Here is a 14334-nt window from a genome sequence, read left to right on the forward strand (position 1 = left end):
TGCTTTTTAGTTTGATGGAGTCCCACTTGTTTATTTTCAGGATCTCGAAGAGATGTCCATACTCCTGTGTTCACTGCAGTATTGTTCACAATAGCCAAGATGTGGAAATAACCTGAATGTCCACCAATGGATGAATGGATAAACAAAATGTGATATGTGTGCATACAATGGAATACTATTCAGCCTTTAAAAAGAAGGAAATTGTGCAATTGGTGACATTTATGAAACTTGAGGACATTATGCTAAGTGAAATAAGCAAGTCATAGAAAAATACTGCGTGATGTCACTTACATGAGGTATCTAAAATAGTCAAATTCATAGAGTCAAAGAGTGGAATGGTGGTTTCAGAGGTGGAGGAATCACTAATCAATGGCATAAAGTTTCTGTTAAGCAAATAAAGAATCTCCAGAGGTCTGCTGTACAACATTGTACAATATGTTATATACTTAAAAGTGTGTTAAAACTCTCATGCTAAGTGTTCTTACCACAATTAACAAGCAAGCAAGCAAGCAAACAAAAAATCCAAACAAACAAAACCTCAGGAGAAGCTAGGCTCAGCCCTTTGACCAAGACAAAGGCCTCTGGGAGAACAGTCCCGCTTCGAGTGCCTGCACTGGCGGGCCTGGAGTTAGCATGTGCCCCAGCCTGCAGGATCCAGCCTCAAACCTCAGGACCAAGGGACAGACAGAGAGGTCCTGCCAGCCCTAGGTGTCCCTCCAGATGACAAAACTCTCTGGCAGGGGGTAGATCCCACCAGAAAGAAGAGAGTCGCCAGAGTCATCTGCTCCCGAATAAAATCCCCAGGACCCTTTCTGTTTCCTTGCAATTGCTCTTCCGTTTCACAGGCTCGCTGCCCTGGATTGGCCTGAGCCCTCTGCTACTCTGGCTGCCTTGCTTCCTCCTTTAAGTACACACTTCTGCAAAAAGGATCAGGCTGATGGGTGGTGCAGGGGCAAAAATGTACCAAGAAGGGAGCGCCTGGGTGGCTCAGTCGGTTAAGCGTCCAGTGTCAGCTCAGGTCATGATCTTACGGCTCATGGGTTCAAGCCCCACGTCAGTCTCTGAGCTGACAGCCTGGAGCCTGCTTTGGATTCTGTGTCTCCCTCTCTCTGACCTTCCCCCATTGTTCTCTCTTTCTCTCTCTCTCTCTCTCTCAAAAATAAATAAACATTAAAAAAAATTTTTTTGGGGGGCGCCTGGGTGGCGCAGTCGGTTGAGCGTCCGACTTCAGCCAGGTCACGATCTCGCGGTCCGTGAGTTCGAGCCCCGCGTCGGGCTCTGGGCTGATGGCTCAGAGCCTGGAGCCTGTTTCCGATTCTGTGTCTCCCTCTCTCTCTGCCCCTCCCCCGTTCATGCTCTGTCTCTCTCTGTCCCAAAAATAAATAAACGTTGAAAAAAAAAATTTTTTTTAATGCCCCAAGAAGAAAGACGCTTCTTCAGGGTCACTGCAGGGATGGAGAGTCAAAACACACAACCTGTCTCCTTGTCTGTTTGGCCCCGACACAGCCATGGCAGCATGGACCAGCAGGACCCCGAAGCCGCACAAGGGAGACTCAGGTGTGCAGGGAGCATTTATAAAGTCAAACAGATAATGTATTCATGGAAGGAGGGACTGAACTCCAAATGAGTTTGTGCAGATATGTTTGCCTTGTAACTGAGCTATAATCTTCTGTTCCCCTCCCGGTCACTGCTCAGCCCTTTGTGTCCGACCCAGACAACTCTGCCTTCTGCAAATAGACCCATCTCCCATCAAGATGTGCCCTGCAGTCCCCCTCAAAGCTTTCTCACTCCCTTCTTCCTCCCCTTGCCTAGGCCCACCTGGGGAGGTGCCGGTTTCACCCAGCCCATGCCTGGCTCTCCCACTCCATTCCTAACCCTGTTTTTTCAGAGGCTGCAGCGAACCAGTTCAAGCCAGCCTGTCCCTATGTGGGGCAGAGGCTCCAGGGGATGGGTAGGTTACAGGGAAATGGTATTCAGCAGTCAGATATGGCCATGAGAATGGCAACCTGAACTGTATGGGCCACTTTGGCCATTTCGTCAAGCAATCTGTCTACTCTTGGGGTTGCAGACTCTACAGGGTAGACTTTATCCTCCCTGGGAGGGTCCATGTTGTCTCAATTCTTCTCATCCTCTTGTGAAACTAAGGAAATTTGAGGGGCCTCTGAGAGATTCCCCCCGGATCTAGGACAGGTCATCATGATGCTAGCCAGCCCCGGGACCCTCCAACCTTGGACCTCGTCCTCTGACCCGGAAATGAACTAGACCCGGGGCAGTCTGTATTTCTGCCAGTTTCGGCCACTCTAGTTTGGATTATATTTTCATCATGTCCCACTACCCCCTCCATCTCTGACTGTAGGCTCCAGCTGAGTTAGTGCCTGGCCATCCTAGACTATTAGCAGGGTATGGCCTTGAGCCAAGGTGAACCCTGACCCTGCCACTTTAGTCTCTAGCTCAAGGTTGACTTTATTAAAGTACAAAAGTCACACTATTTAAGGAGAAAGGGACTTAAAAAAAAAAAAGGAGGGGCGCCTGGGTGGCGCAGTCGGTTAAGCGTCCGACTTCAGCCAGGTCGCGATCTCGCGGTCCGTGAGTTCGAGCCCCGCGTCAGGCTCTGGGCTGATGGCTCGGAGCCTGGAGCCTGTTTCCGATTCTGAGTCTCCCTCTCTCTCTGACCCTCTCCCGTTCATGCTCTGTCTCTCTCTGTCCCAAAAATAAATAAACGTTGAAAAAAAAATGATACTAAAAAAAAAAAAAGGAGCAGCTAATATTTACTGAGCCCTTACTGTGTTCTAAGCACTTTACAGGAATGAATGAATGTAGTCCTCCCAAGAAGTCCATAAGCTAGTCTATCACTTCATTTTATGGTTGGAGAAACTGGGGCCAGCGAGGTTAAGTAATTTGCACAAGGCCACACAGCTAGTAAGTTGGGAAGTCAGTATTTGGCACTAGTCTTTGCAAGCCTATAGCTATTGGGAAAATACAAGCACTAGGGACTTTATTTGAGGGTGCCCTCTCAACCAGCACAGGAATGTGGAAAGGAGCAGAAACGCCTTAGTCATCATGTAATTATTATTGATCAACAGTGTATTACATAAATGGAGAGGAACAAAGGAGTGGATGGAACTTTATTCATCAAATGTATATCCCAGGCACTTTACAATCAAGTTAGGAAACACTTCTGTTTTCTTAACGGATGGCTCCAAAATTCATTTTAGAAAGGAACGGTGTTTGTTGGGAAAACACCTTAGATCGGTTAGAAGGTGAAATCCCCAGGCCTGGGTTTCAGCTATGGGCGAGGCTCCTGAGAGGGGGTGGAAGCTCTGTGAGTGAGTTGAGGACAGGGACTCGTCTGGTGCTCTCCAGAGGGAGGGGTGGGGAGAGACGCGGGCCCCGCCCCCCCGGCGCGGGGGCGGGGCAAGGAAAAAGAGGTGTGGGGAGGAAGTGAAGTGAGTAAGTCTGGGGCATTGGTGGGATGGGCCAGGACAGGAATCCCCCATGTCTGGGTGGTCAGGACTTTAGAACAATAGAAATGTCTAATAAGGGTTTTAAGCAGATCGTTCGTTGTCTTCTTGTGCGTATGTGAACCCTTCCTGAGGCTGCTCCCTGCTCCCTCAGTTCTTTAGAAAAGTCTACTCGGGAATGTTTTGGTGGAGTGAGTGCTGTGTTTTGGTGGAAATGAGTAAAAAAGCTGCGGTTGGTGTCTGGGCGGACACAATGCTGAGCAGCAGGAGGAGGAGGAGGAGGACACCACAAGAACATCGATCTCCCAGGGATTTGCTGGAATCTGGAACAAGGCTTAGGACTTAATAGGCTATGGACTTGGGGAGTTAGGCCATTGATCCAGATCTTGAGGACCAGGGACACCCTTGAGGTGTTATTCTCTGTTGTTAATATTTCAGGGGCTGAGTTCAGTCTTTCCCCCAGACATTGCAAATGAGGAAAATCAGATGCCCTCACGGACACAAAAATGTAATGGAACTAAGGGAAGATGTACCAACTCATCCTAGGAGGCAGAGACAAGCCCTGTCAGTGACCATCCAAGCCCTGTCTGTGAAGGGTTTCCCAGTGGCCAGTCCATCACCCCCAGCAAGAGGCAGCCTCAGTCCCCTTGCATGACCACGAGCAATCTTCTGGCCATGGTTTTTACTTAACAAATATAGCTGCACACACAGGGAGAAAGTGCTAGTGATTTGAATAGTTACTCCAAATAATTTCCTGTGGTAAATTAGTAAGTTGGCATTCTGGTTCATCTATCTGCCTTTGTTTTTTGTTTTTTTTTATTTTTTTATTTAAAAAAATTTTTTTAACATTTTATTTATTTTTGAGACAGGGAGAGACAGAGCATGAACAGGGGAGGGTCAGAGAGAGGGAGACACAGAATCTGAAACAGGCTCCAGGCTCTGAGCTGGCAGCACAGAGCCCGACACGGGGCTCGAACTCACGGACCGTGAGATCATGACCTGAGCCAAAGTCGGCCGCTTAACCGACTGAGCCACCCAGGCGCCCCTCATCTATCCGCCTTTGTAAGTTGGTTCACGTGGGACTCTATCTGGAAATGGCTTCCTCTCCATGTGCCGACGAAATGGAGGTTTTTTTTTTATAGTGTCAGGCTGAGAGCTGGGCCCCGTCTGTAATCAATGTATCAACATAATGAGTGACACCTCTTGGGAGATTGTCTCATCGGCCTTTCTGCTGGAGGCGGCCCCGTTGTGCTGCCCAATTTTATAGGTGAGAAAACAGAGACTGAGGGAGCTTGTCATTTGCACAAGCTCATACAGAGCCAGAATTTCGCACCTGGGTTTGTGTGACTTCGGAGTCTGTTATTTTCATGGTGCTCCATTTCTGACATAATTGAATAGAAGAGAGATGTTTTAAAAATGAATTTCTTTGTTGAACACTTCCATCAAATACTGTGAACCTGTTCCTGCTGAGGATATTTTCAAACTCAGTGCTTCATTTGCTCATTCATTCATTAACCATCCATCCACCCACCCATCTACCTATCCATCCATCCATCCATCCATCCATATACAAGCATTTTTTAAATATCAAGCCCACTAGAAAGTACCAGGGATGCAAGATCCTTTGTCCTCAAAGATGTTTCAGTCTGTAGAGTTATCAAAAGGTACTTGTACTAATACTCCAGTTCTGTTTCACGCATGAAGTCACTGATGCCAGGCCAGACCAGGCTCTTCTTTCATCACAGACTCTGGTTTTATAGGATTCCTCTCTACCCCAGGCTATACTTCCAACCTGAATAGCTTCTTGAACAACCTGTTCAACACCACAGAAGAAGAAAGACATCTGCTGGTTTTGCTGGTCAGGATACATTGACTCTTACTCTGGTAACAACACTCAGCTCCGGCCCATCACAGTGAGTGTCTTGGGATCACAGTGATTGGTTTAGAGAAGGAGATGTGACCCAGATTCAGACCAATAAGACTGAGGCCCAGGACTTTGGCTTAAATAGGTAGGGAAGAGAGGATTATTCTCCTCTGGTCTCAGACTGGTGAGGATAAAAGCCTGGTGCTGGCAGCTGTTTTGCAGCTACCAGAGAAGAGTTTGCCAGAGATGGGAACCTGTCCCGAGGAGAGCTTGAGCAGAGCACATTGAGCTATGCCTGAGGCTAAACCACTCCCTCTCCTTTTTAGTAACAAATCTTCTGCATTCTCTTTTGTAATTGCCAGTTCGATTCCGGTTTTCTATCAATTGCAAATGGCAGAGATTTGATGGAGTCAAACCCATGGCCTCTCATCTCTAGTGAACTTACCCCTTCGTGAGTCACAGACCCCCTTGGATTCTGGATCTGTTCATCAGCTATAGCTGTGTCACCTCTAAAACCATCCATGCAAAGATCCCACTCTGACTACAGCCTCTTCTTCTGTGTTGCTTGTTCAACTGCTTTCACGTCCGTGATTGTATGGTCCAATCAGGAGCCACATAACCCTATACTAATGTATGATTTTCCAAACCATAGCCTTTTCCTTCTCTTCCCTTCCTCTACTATTTATCTTTGATTTCTTGGAACATTATTTCAGCAACACCCTCTAAAATAGATCAAACTCTCTGGTGCTTCAGTCTTTTCAACTCACATCAACCCCTTGATGAACCCAATGACCTGCCGGCATTCAAGTAACTGAGGACTGTTGGGGGAAGTGTCACTGTAGGGCAGATTTGAATGATACCTTCACTAACTCCAAGGACAGTCCAACTGTTTCAGAGCCCACAGTCCTACCTTGTTTCTCCAACCAACCCTCAGCCTTCCAATCTCCAAAATCACACATTCAGACTTTAGCCGTTCTTCTCAAGCTTTCAAGCCCTTCTACCATATTCTACTTTACTTCCAGCTCTTTCGTGTCAGAAAACAGGTTTTCTGAGGTCACCAGTGATCCCACATCACCCTACTTGACTCTGAGCAAACCTTCAGCATTTTGACCTCTTTCCTAGACCTTTGAGTTTATTCTCTTGTTTAGGTGACACCACACCCTCCTGGCTTATCTCTATGACCACTCTTCTCTTTCACTTTTGGAGATTCCTCAAACTCTAATCAGTCTTTAAAGTTAGAATTCCTCAGGCTCCTTTCATAGGCTTTCTCCTTAGTCTCTCCTCTAAATAATCTCATCCACACATGTAGCTTTAACTACCGTGTGTATGTAGATGACTTAAGTTGTCTCCAAGAGACACCCACGAACTACCTGCTGGATGTCTTCTCAACATAAGACCAAACTCACCCCCATTACAGCGTTCCCTATCACTGTGACAGCACTGTCATTCATCCAGATGTATAAGCTAGAAGATGAAAGATACACTTGATGTCTTTCTCTAGCCTTCTTGACACAATCCCTTACAAAAGCATATTGATTTAACCTCCTAAATATCTCTAGATTCTGGCCACTTCTTTCTGTTTTTAGCGCAGCACCCTACTTTGAGTTGTCATCTCCTGCTTGGCCCAACACAATAAACTACTAATTGGTTTATCTGTATCCATTTTCATTCCTCTCCAGGACTAAAACCAGATTTGTCTCTACACAATACACATTCTGTTCTAAAGCTGAGTCCCCATACCAGTGGCCTGCCAGCCTTGCATAGTCTGGTCATTACTTACTTTTCCCCCTTCATCTTGTACCATGTTCCCTTCTTGTTGTCTTTACTCCAGCCATATTGGCTTCCCAAATGTTCTTTGCTCTTCCTACCACAGGCCTTTGCACATGCTGTTATTTCTATCTAGAACCGGCTAATGTCCTGTGTTTTGCCTAGCTACCATCTACTTACCGTTTGGGCCTCAGCTCCAGTCCCACTTCCTCAGGAAAGCATTTGCTGACTTTTCTAGATAAGTCATTGTTCCCCTCCCCCCCTTATAGGGGTCCTTGGTACTATATAACTCCTTTTCTTGCCACAGTTGAAATTTTTACAGTGGCTCTGGTGATAAATTTGATTAATATATTTGGTGCCATTGGACTGTAAAATCAATGAGGGCTGGGACCACGTTCTTGTTGCCATCAAAGCGAAAACACATCATCTGGCACCTAGCAGCATGCAATTCGTGTTTGTCAAATAAGTGAATAAATATACTCCATTGATCTTATCTGGGGAACCCATGGGTTCAGACTTTTAGAGACAGGAAGGCGAAATGTTAGTTTTTATTTAGACCAGCCTCCTGAAAAAGCTGAGGCCCCAAGTCCTCATTAGTAAGGACTAGTCTTTAAGTTCTCTGACTCAGACCTTCCATAGCATTACTCGCCCTGTCTCCAGCAGTGATGGTGGATAACACTAAACTTAACCCTCCGGCATCTTAGCATGGATTTGCAGCAGAGTAGCATGTGGCCATGGGGCTAAGTTTAACATCCTTTGGGATGAGACTCTTAGCCTCATCAGTACTCACTTTGGACAGATTGTCACTGCTCAGTAAAATCTACAAAGGTCAACTCAGAATTCTGCTAAATTTCTCCAAGCCCCGATTTATTGAAAGCTTTGCAGTGGGGCCGGATGTACAGCCAGGAGCTACAGCCCACATTTCCATATTTCCTGTCTCGTTACCTCCTGGCAGCTCCTCATATATATACACCAAGAAACCTTTCTGGCAAAGGAGCCTTTGAGATCACATCCACCTCAGCTAACCAGCTCTGGCTGATCCTCTTTGGTCGGGATATAACAACTCTTCACACATACACACACAATTGTGCTTCTCAGCTCAGCCTAACCACCCTAACCACCGCCCCCCCCCCCCAACTTCTATCCCCTCAGGAGCTTCACCACAGGGATTCTCCAGGATGAAAGATCCCACCTGTCAGGTGCTGATGGAGACTTGAACTTCCCTAATTTAGGGAGTGGGGCTCTGAGCTCTACTCCTCACCCAACACGTGATCAGCTACCTCGAAGTGAAAAATGCTCACAATGTTAAAAAAAAAAAAAAATAAGAAATGAGAATAGAGTTTCCGTTCCTAAGGACCTAAGCCCTGTCTCAAAAACCATGTCGTGTTATTTAGGGAAGACAGAAAGCAAGAAAAAAAGGGCAACATTCCTTCTATTTTAAAACTGAAATATGTGTGCATATGAGTCACCCTGACTCAGTATCTGCTTGCCTGAACTATTATTTTCTCAGTCAGATCTCGCTTTGTGAAATACAAAAAGTAGATCGTGGAGAAGCATGGCCATCACGCTGTCCTGGAAACAGCTCTGTAGCTGATTAGGCACATAGTCACTTTCTGATTTCAGGGAGTGAAAGTGTCAGGGACACACAAAGCTGGTGTAAAAGGCTGAGGAAGAAATGGAACAGTTAAGGGGATTTCCCACATGTAGATATTGTGAAACTTGCAGAATCACAGAAGGGCCAAGAAGAAAATAATATGCCTCTGCTTCCCCTTCCAGAAGTCAGGTCAGTGTGTTGAACATTTGGGTTGAGTCACTGCAGTGGGAGTTTGTCACATGACTTCCCTTTAATAAAGGGGCAGAATGGTGCGCTCTCTCTCTCCTCTTTCGACTGGTTTGCTTTTGGGGACTTCTCTGCTCCATGGGTTTTGCCTTCAATCGGATTCTATCTGCTCAGCATTTTTTCAGATGTTCCTTGATCATCCTGGGTCACTGATGGCCTCTATCCTGTTTGTTTTTGACTCAATGGAGCTATTCTTATTTATGCTTATATTCCCTCTGCATTCAATAATATTTTGAGTGGAAGAAGGGGTAATGTGTATATCCATTCATCATCTTGAGATAAAAGCCATATTATATCTTGGACAAGCTTTCATATAATAAAGATAATCTGCAGCTCATTTGACATAAACCTATATTTGTGATTATGTTATGTAACTCCCAATTCCAGAACATTAAATGAAAAATATGAAATTAGTATGATCCATTGCACTGGTACTCAGTGCATGTAAAATTGTGTCCTCTGGCTGATCACTTAAATGTGTAGGAGATGTATTCTGTTGATATGAGGTAACAATTCTTGTCATAATTTTCTATAAATGTTAGACGGCGAGATAAAAATATACAGAATGGTTGACATCTTTCATGCTCAATTTTCTTCTTCTTTTTATTAAAAACATTTTTAATTTTTTTTTTAAATTTTTTTTCAACGTTTATTTATTTTTGGGATAGAGAGAGACAGAGCATGAATGGGGGAGGGGCAGAGAGAGAGGGAGACACAGAATCGGAAACAGGCTCCAGGCTCTGAGCCATCAGCCCAGAGCCCGACGCGGGGCTCAAACTCACGGACCGTGAGATCGTGACCTGGCTGAAGTCGGACGCTTAACCGACTGCGAAAACATTTTTAATTTTTTTAACATTTATTTATTTTTGAGAGAGAGAGAGAGAGACAGAGTGCGAGTGGAGGAGGGGCACAGAGAACTCGAAGCAGGCTCCAGGCTCTGAGCTGTCAGCACAGAGCCCGATGCGGGGCTCAAACCCATTAACTGTGAAATCATGACCTGAACTGAAGTCGGACGCTTAACCCACTGAGCCACCTAAGTGTCCCTAAAAACATTTTTTTAATGCTTATTTATTTTTGAGAGAGACAGAGTGTAAGGCAGGGAGGGGCACAGAGAGGGAGACACAGAATCTGAAGCAGGCTTCAGGCTCTGAGCTGTCAGGACAGAGCCCGACATGGCGCTCGAACTCACAAACTGGGATGTCATGACCTGAGCCGAAGTCTAAGTGACTGAGCCACCCAGGGACCGCTCTTCTTCTTCTTCTTCCTTAGAAGAGAGAGAGAGAGCACACAAGCCAAGGGTAGAGGGAGAGAGAGAGAGAACCTTAAGTTCTCAGCAAGGAGCCTTACATGAGGCTCGATCCCTTAACCCTGGGATCATGACCTGAGCTGAAATCAAGAGTCTCATGCTCAACCAACTGAGCCACCCTAACACCCCTAGATTTTCTTCTAATAATAAACATATAAATGCCATTTCTAAGGTAGATGTATGTTTTAAATAGGTGAATATTGAATATAAAATTATAAAAATAAATGTCAACATATAGACAAGCTCTGAAGAAAAAATAAAAATCCAATCCAACAGAGAGACATGACCACTGTCAACACTCTAGCACTTTGTTTTTAAATTTAAAAGTTTTTGGGGTGCTTGGGTGGCTCAGTCAAAGGTCTGACTCTTGACTTCGGCTCAGGTCATGATCTCATGGTTCATGAGTTCGAGCCCCACATCGGGCTCAGTGCTGACAGCATAGAGTCTGCTTGGAATTCTCTCTCTCTCTTCCTCTCTCTCTCTCTCTCTCTGCCCCTCCCCTGCTCATGGTCTCTTTCTCTCTCACTCTCTTGTTCTCTCAAAAATAAATAAACTTGTAAAAAGTTTAAATTTGAAAGTTTGTATTCTCACTTAATATATCAAGGGCATTTTCCCATATCATGAAATGACTATATGAAATTCTTGATTGAATATGGAAAGAAATATAAAGTACTCGATAGTTCATAGAGCTAAAAGTCTTTTGGTTCATATTTGATAATATTCTGATAACTAATGAATTACAAAAGACATGTGTATCAGTCATGATTGGCTTGGTTATGCTGTGGTAACAAATAATTTCCAAATCTCAGTGACTTAAAATGACAAAGATTTATTTCTCTCTCAGGCTACATTTCTATTACCATGGGTTAGCAGGAGGACTCTGCCCACTGTAATCCTTCAGGACCACCACCAACTAAAACACTTCTGGTCACCATTTAAAGAGAGTTCTAGAGATACTCACATTGGCAATTAAATAGTTGGCCCAGGAAGTGACATCCATCCACCACTTACGCTCAAAACTCACTGGCCAATTGGATTTCATCCAGATCAGAAACTTTTGTGTTCTAAAGAACACCTTCAAGAAAATTAAAAAACAACTCACAGAATGAGAGAAAATGTTTACAAATCATATATATAATAAAGGACTTGTATCTAGTATATATAAAGAATGCCTACAACTCAGTAATAAAAGGATAGATGACCCAGTTTAAAAATTGGCAAAGGATGGGCACCTGGGTGGCTCAGGTGTTAAGCATCTGACTTCAGCTCAGGTAACAATCTTATGCTTCATGAGTTTGAGTCCCACATCGGGTGAGCTTGAGCCCCACTTCAGGTAAGCCCCACTTCTCTCTCTCTCTCTCTCTCTTTCTTTCTCTTTCTTTCCTTCTTTGTTTCTTTCTCTTTCTTTCCTTGTTTCTTTGTTTCTTTTTCTTTCTTTCCTTCTTTTTCTTTCTTTCCTTCCTTCTTCTTTCTTTCTTTTCTTTCTTTCTCTTTCCTTCTTTCTTTCTTCTTTCTTTCTCTCTTTCTTTCTTTGTTTCTTTCTTTCTTTCCTTCTCTTTCTCTCTCTCTCTCTGCCCCTCACTCATATGTTCTTTCTCTCTCTCTCAGAAAAAAAAAAAAAAATATATATATATATATATATATATGGGCAAAGGATACCAATAGATGTTTCTCCAGAGCACATATACAAATGACCAATCAGCACATGAAAATATGCTCAACATCATTATCCGTCAGGGAAATGCAAATTAAAACTACATGAGATATCACTTCACACCCCCTAGGATGGCTATAATAAGAAAAAGAAAGACAATAATAAATGTTGCCTTGCATACTGCTGGTGGAGTGGAAAATGGTGTAGCCACTTTGGAAAACATTCTGGCAAATCCTCAAAAGGCTAGACATAGACTCAGCATGTGATCCAGGAGTTCTACTCCTAGGTATATACCCCAGAAGATAGAAAGCATATGTCCACACAAAAACTGGAACATAAAAGTTCGTAGCAGCATTATGTATAATAGCCAAAAAGTGGGAACAACCCAAATTTCCATCAACTGATGAACAGATAAAATGTGACATGTCCCTACAATAGGATATTATTCCATCATAAAAAGCAATGAAGTGCGCGCACATGCTATACCATGGATGAACCTTGAACGTATTCTAAGTGAAAGAAGTCAGACAGAAAAGGCCTCATATTCTGTGATTTCGTTTATATGCAATATCCAGGTTGGGCAAATCCATACAGACAGGAAATAGATCTGTGGTCACCGGGGCCTGTAGGGAGGTGGCAATAGAAAGGGTGCTGAATTTGTGGCAGTGGCTGCAGAACCTTGTGAATATACTAAAATCCACTACATTGTACCATTAAAGAGAATGAATTTTATGACATATGAAGTATATCTCAGTAAGTCTTAAAACTGACTTGTAAAGCACACTCTTCACTTTCAGTTTTTAAATTAAGGTTTTTAACGATGTTTCAATGATTTGTGTAGTATAATTTTAGAACCTTAATTTTTATTCTAATTTGAGGCATAATCTTCCTATAAGACTACGCTCCAACTTTTAATGGCATTGGAAGATTTTAAGTATGGATTTCCATTGTGTACATTTCATTAAAATAATATAATAGAAGAGCCATTTGCAGTCTGGCTTTTCACTAAAAAACCAGAAACTTCTCTGGGACCAATTTCTTAAATAACTATAGCACATTCGGTTTATGACTCAGTTGATAATTATGCCCCCATTTTTGTAATTACTGTATCAGTAATGATATGACTCACTAGAAAGTTGCTTGAGGATAGGAACCCTGTTTCAACTCTCCAGCACCAAGCAGTCTGTGTGGCTTAGAGCAGATTTTCAAGAAATATTTGTGAAAAATGAGTGGGTAACTGGTTAAAAGAGCCAGAATTTCAGAGCCTTTTCTAAAGCTATTTGGCACTTCCCGGACAATGATAAAAGATACTAGTAGGGAAGTGAGGTAAGATGGAGAGAAATATAAAGGAAGTCAGTTCCTTAAAAGCGATCCTTTCTCTGTTTTGGAAATTTGTCTTTTTAATTTGTTGAGCATCTCCAGCCATCTTCCAATATTTCTTAAAGATGAGCGACTTATTTTGGATTTATATCTGACTCTTCGTTTGTTGTCTTAAAATATTTTTCATTTGGGCGTTATATTGGAATTTAATCAAGTGATTCTGAATTCTTTGGTTATCTTCTTCTCTAAGCCATTTCGGGTTAATTCCTTTTCATCATATTTATTTTTCCCTTTCAAGTTTGAAGATAATTTTCCTTGTCCAGGAAGGCAGGGTAGTGTGGTCGCTCAGAGCACAGGCCCTTGAAGTCAGGCTAGTCTTTGTGTCCTGGCTCTGATGCCTACCGGCCGTGTGATTTTAGTCTCCCCTACCTTTTTTCCTCATTAGTAGAATGGGAACAATGTTAGGACCTACCCTAAGGGTTGTCGTGAGGACAAAGTGAGTTAAAGTATGTAATATGTTTAAAAGAGTCTCAATGGGGCGCCTGGGTGGCGCAGTCGGTTAAGCGTCCGACTTCAACCAGGTCACAATCTCACGGTCCGTGAGTTCGAGCCCCGCGTCGGGCTCTGGGCTGATGGCTCAGAGCCCGGAGCCTGTTTCCAATTCTGTGTCTCCCTCTCTCTCTGCCCCTCGCCCGTTCATGCTCTGTCTCTCTCTGTCCCAAAAATAAATAAACGTTGAAAAAAAAAAAAAAAAAGAGTCTCAATAACTGTTGATTTTTGTTATTGTCAGCCTGATGGAGAGTAGGGTGTTAATTTCTGGTTTTCTAGCTGCCAGGTTGTAGGTTTAACTCTTTCTTGTTTGTCTTCGTACTGTAATCAGGGCACCATCTCAGTGCCATCTTTTGCGTTCATATTAATCTTCCAGAAGCTTGGGCCCATTGAGGGATTTGGTCTTTATTGGCCGACTAAGATTGTTCCAAAAGGGGCAGTGAAGACAGTGAGTTAATATTTAGTACATCTGAGGACCTGGAAGAAGAATCATACTTTCTTAAACAGGAAGAAAGGAGGTCGAAGTGATGAGGGCGAGATGGAACAGTCTCAGTTGGCCAAAAAAGACCAAAT

The sequence above is a fragment of the Herpailurus yagouaroundi genome, unplaced genomic scaffold (assembly GCF_014898765.1).
Source record: "Herpailurus yagouaroundi ecotype Mexico unplaced genomic scaffold, PumYag 160, whole genome shotgun sequence".
NCBI classification, from domain to species: domain Eukaryota; kingdom Metazoa; phylum Chordata; class Mammalia; order Carnivora; family Felidae; genus Herpailurus; species Herpailurus yagouaroundi.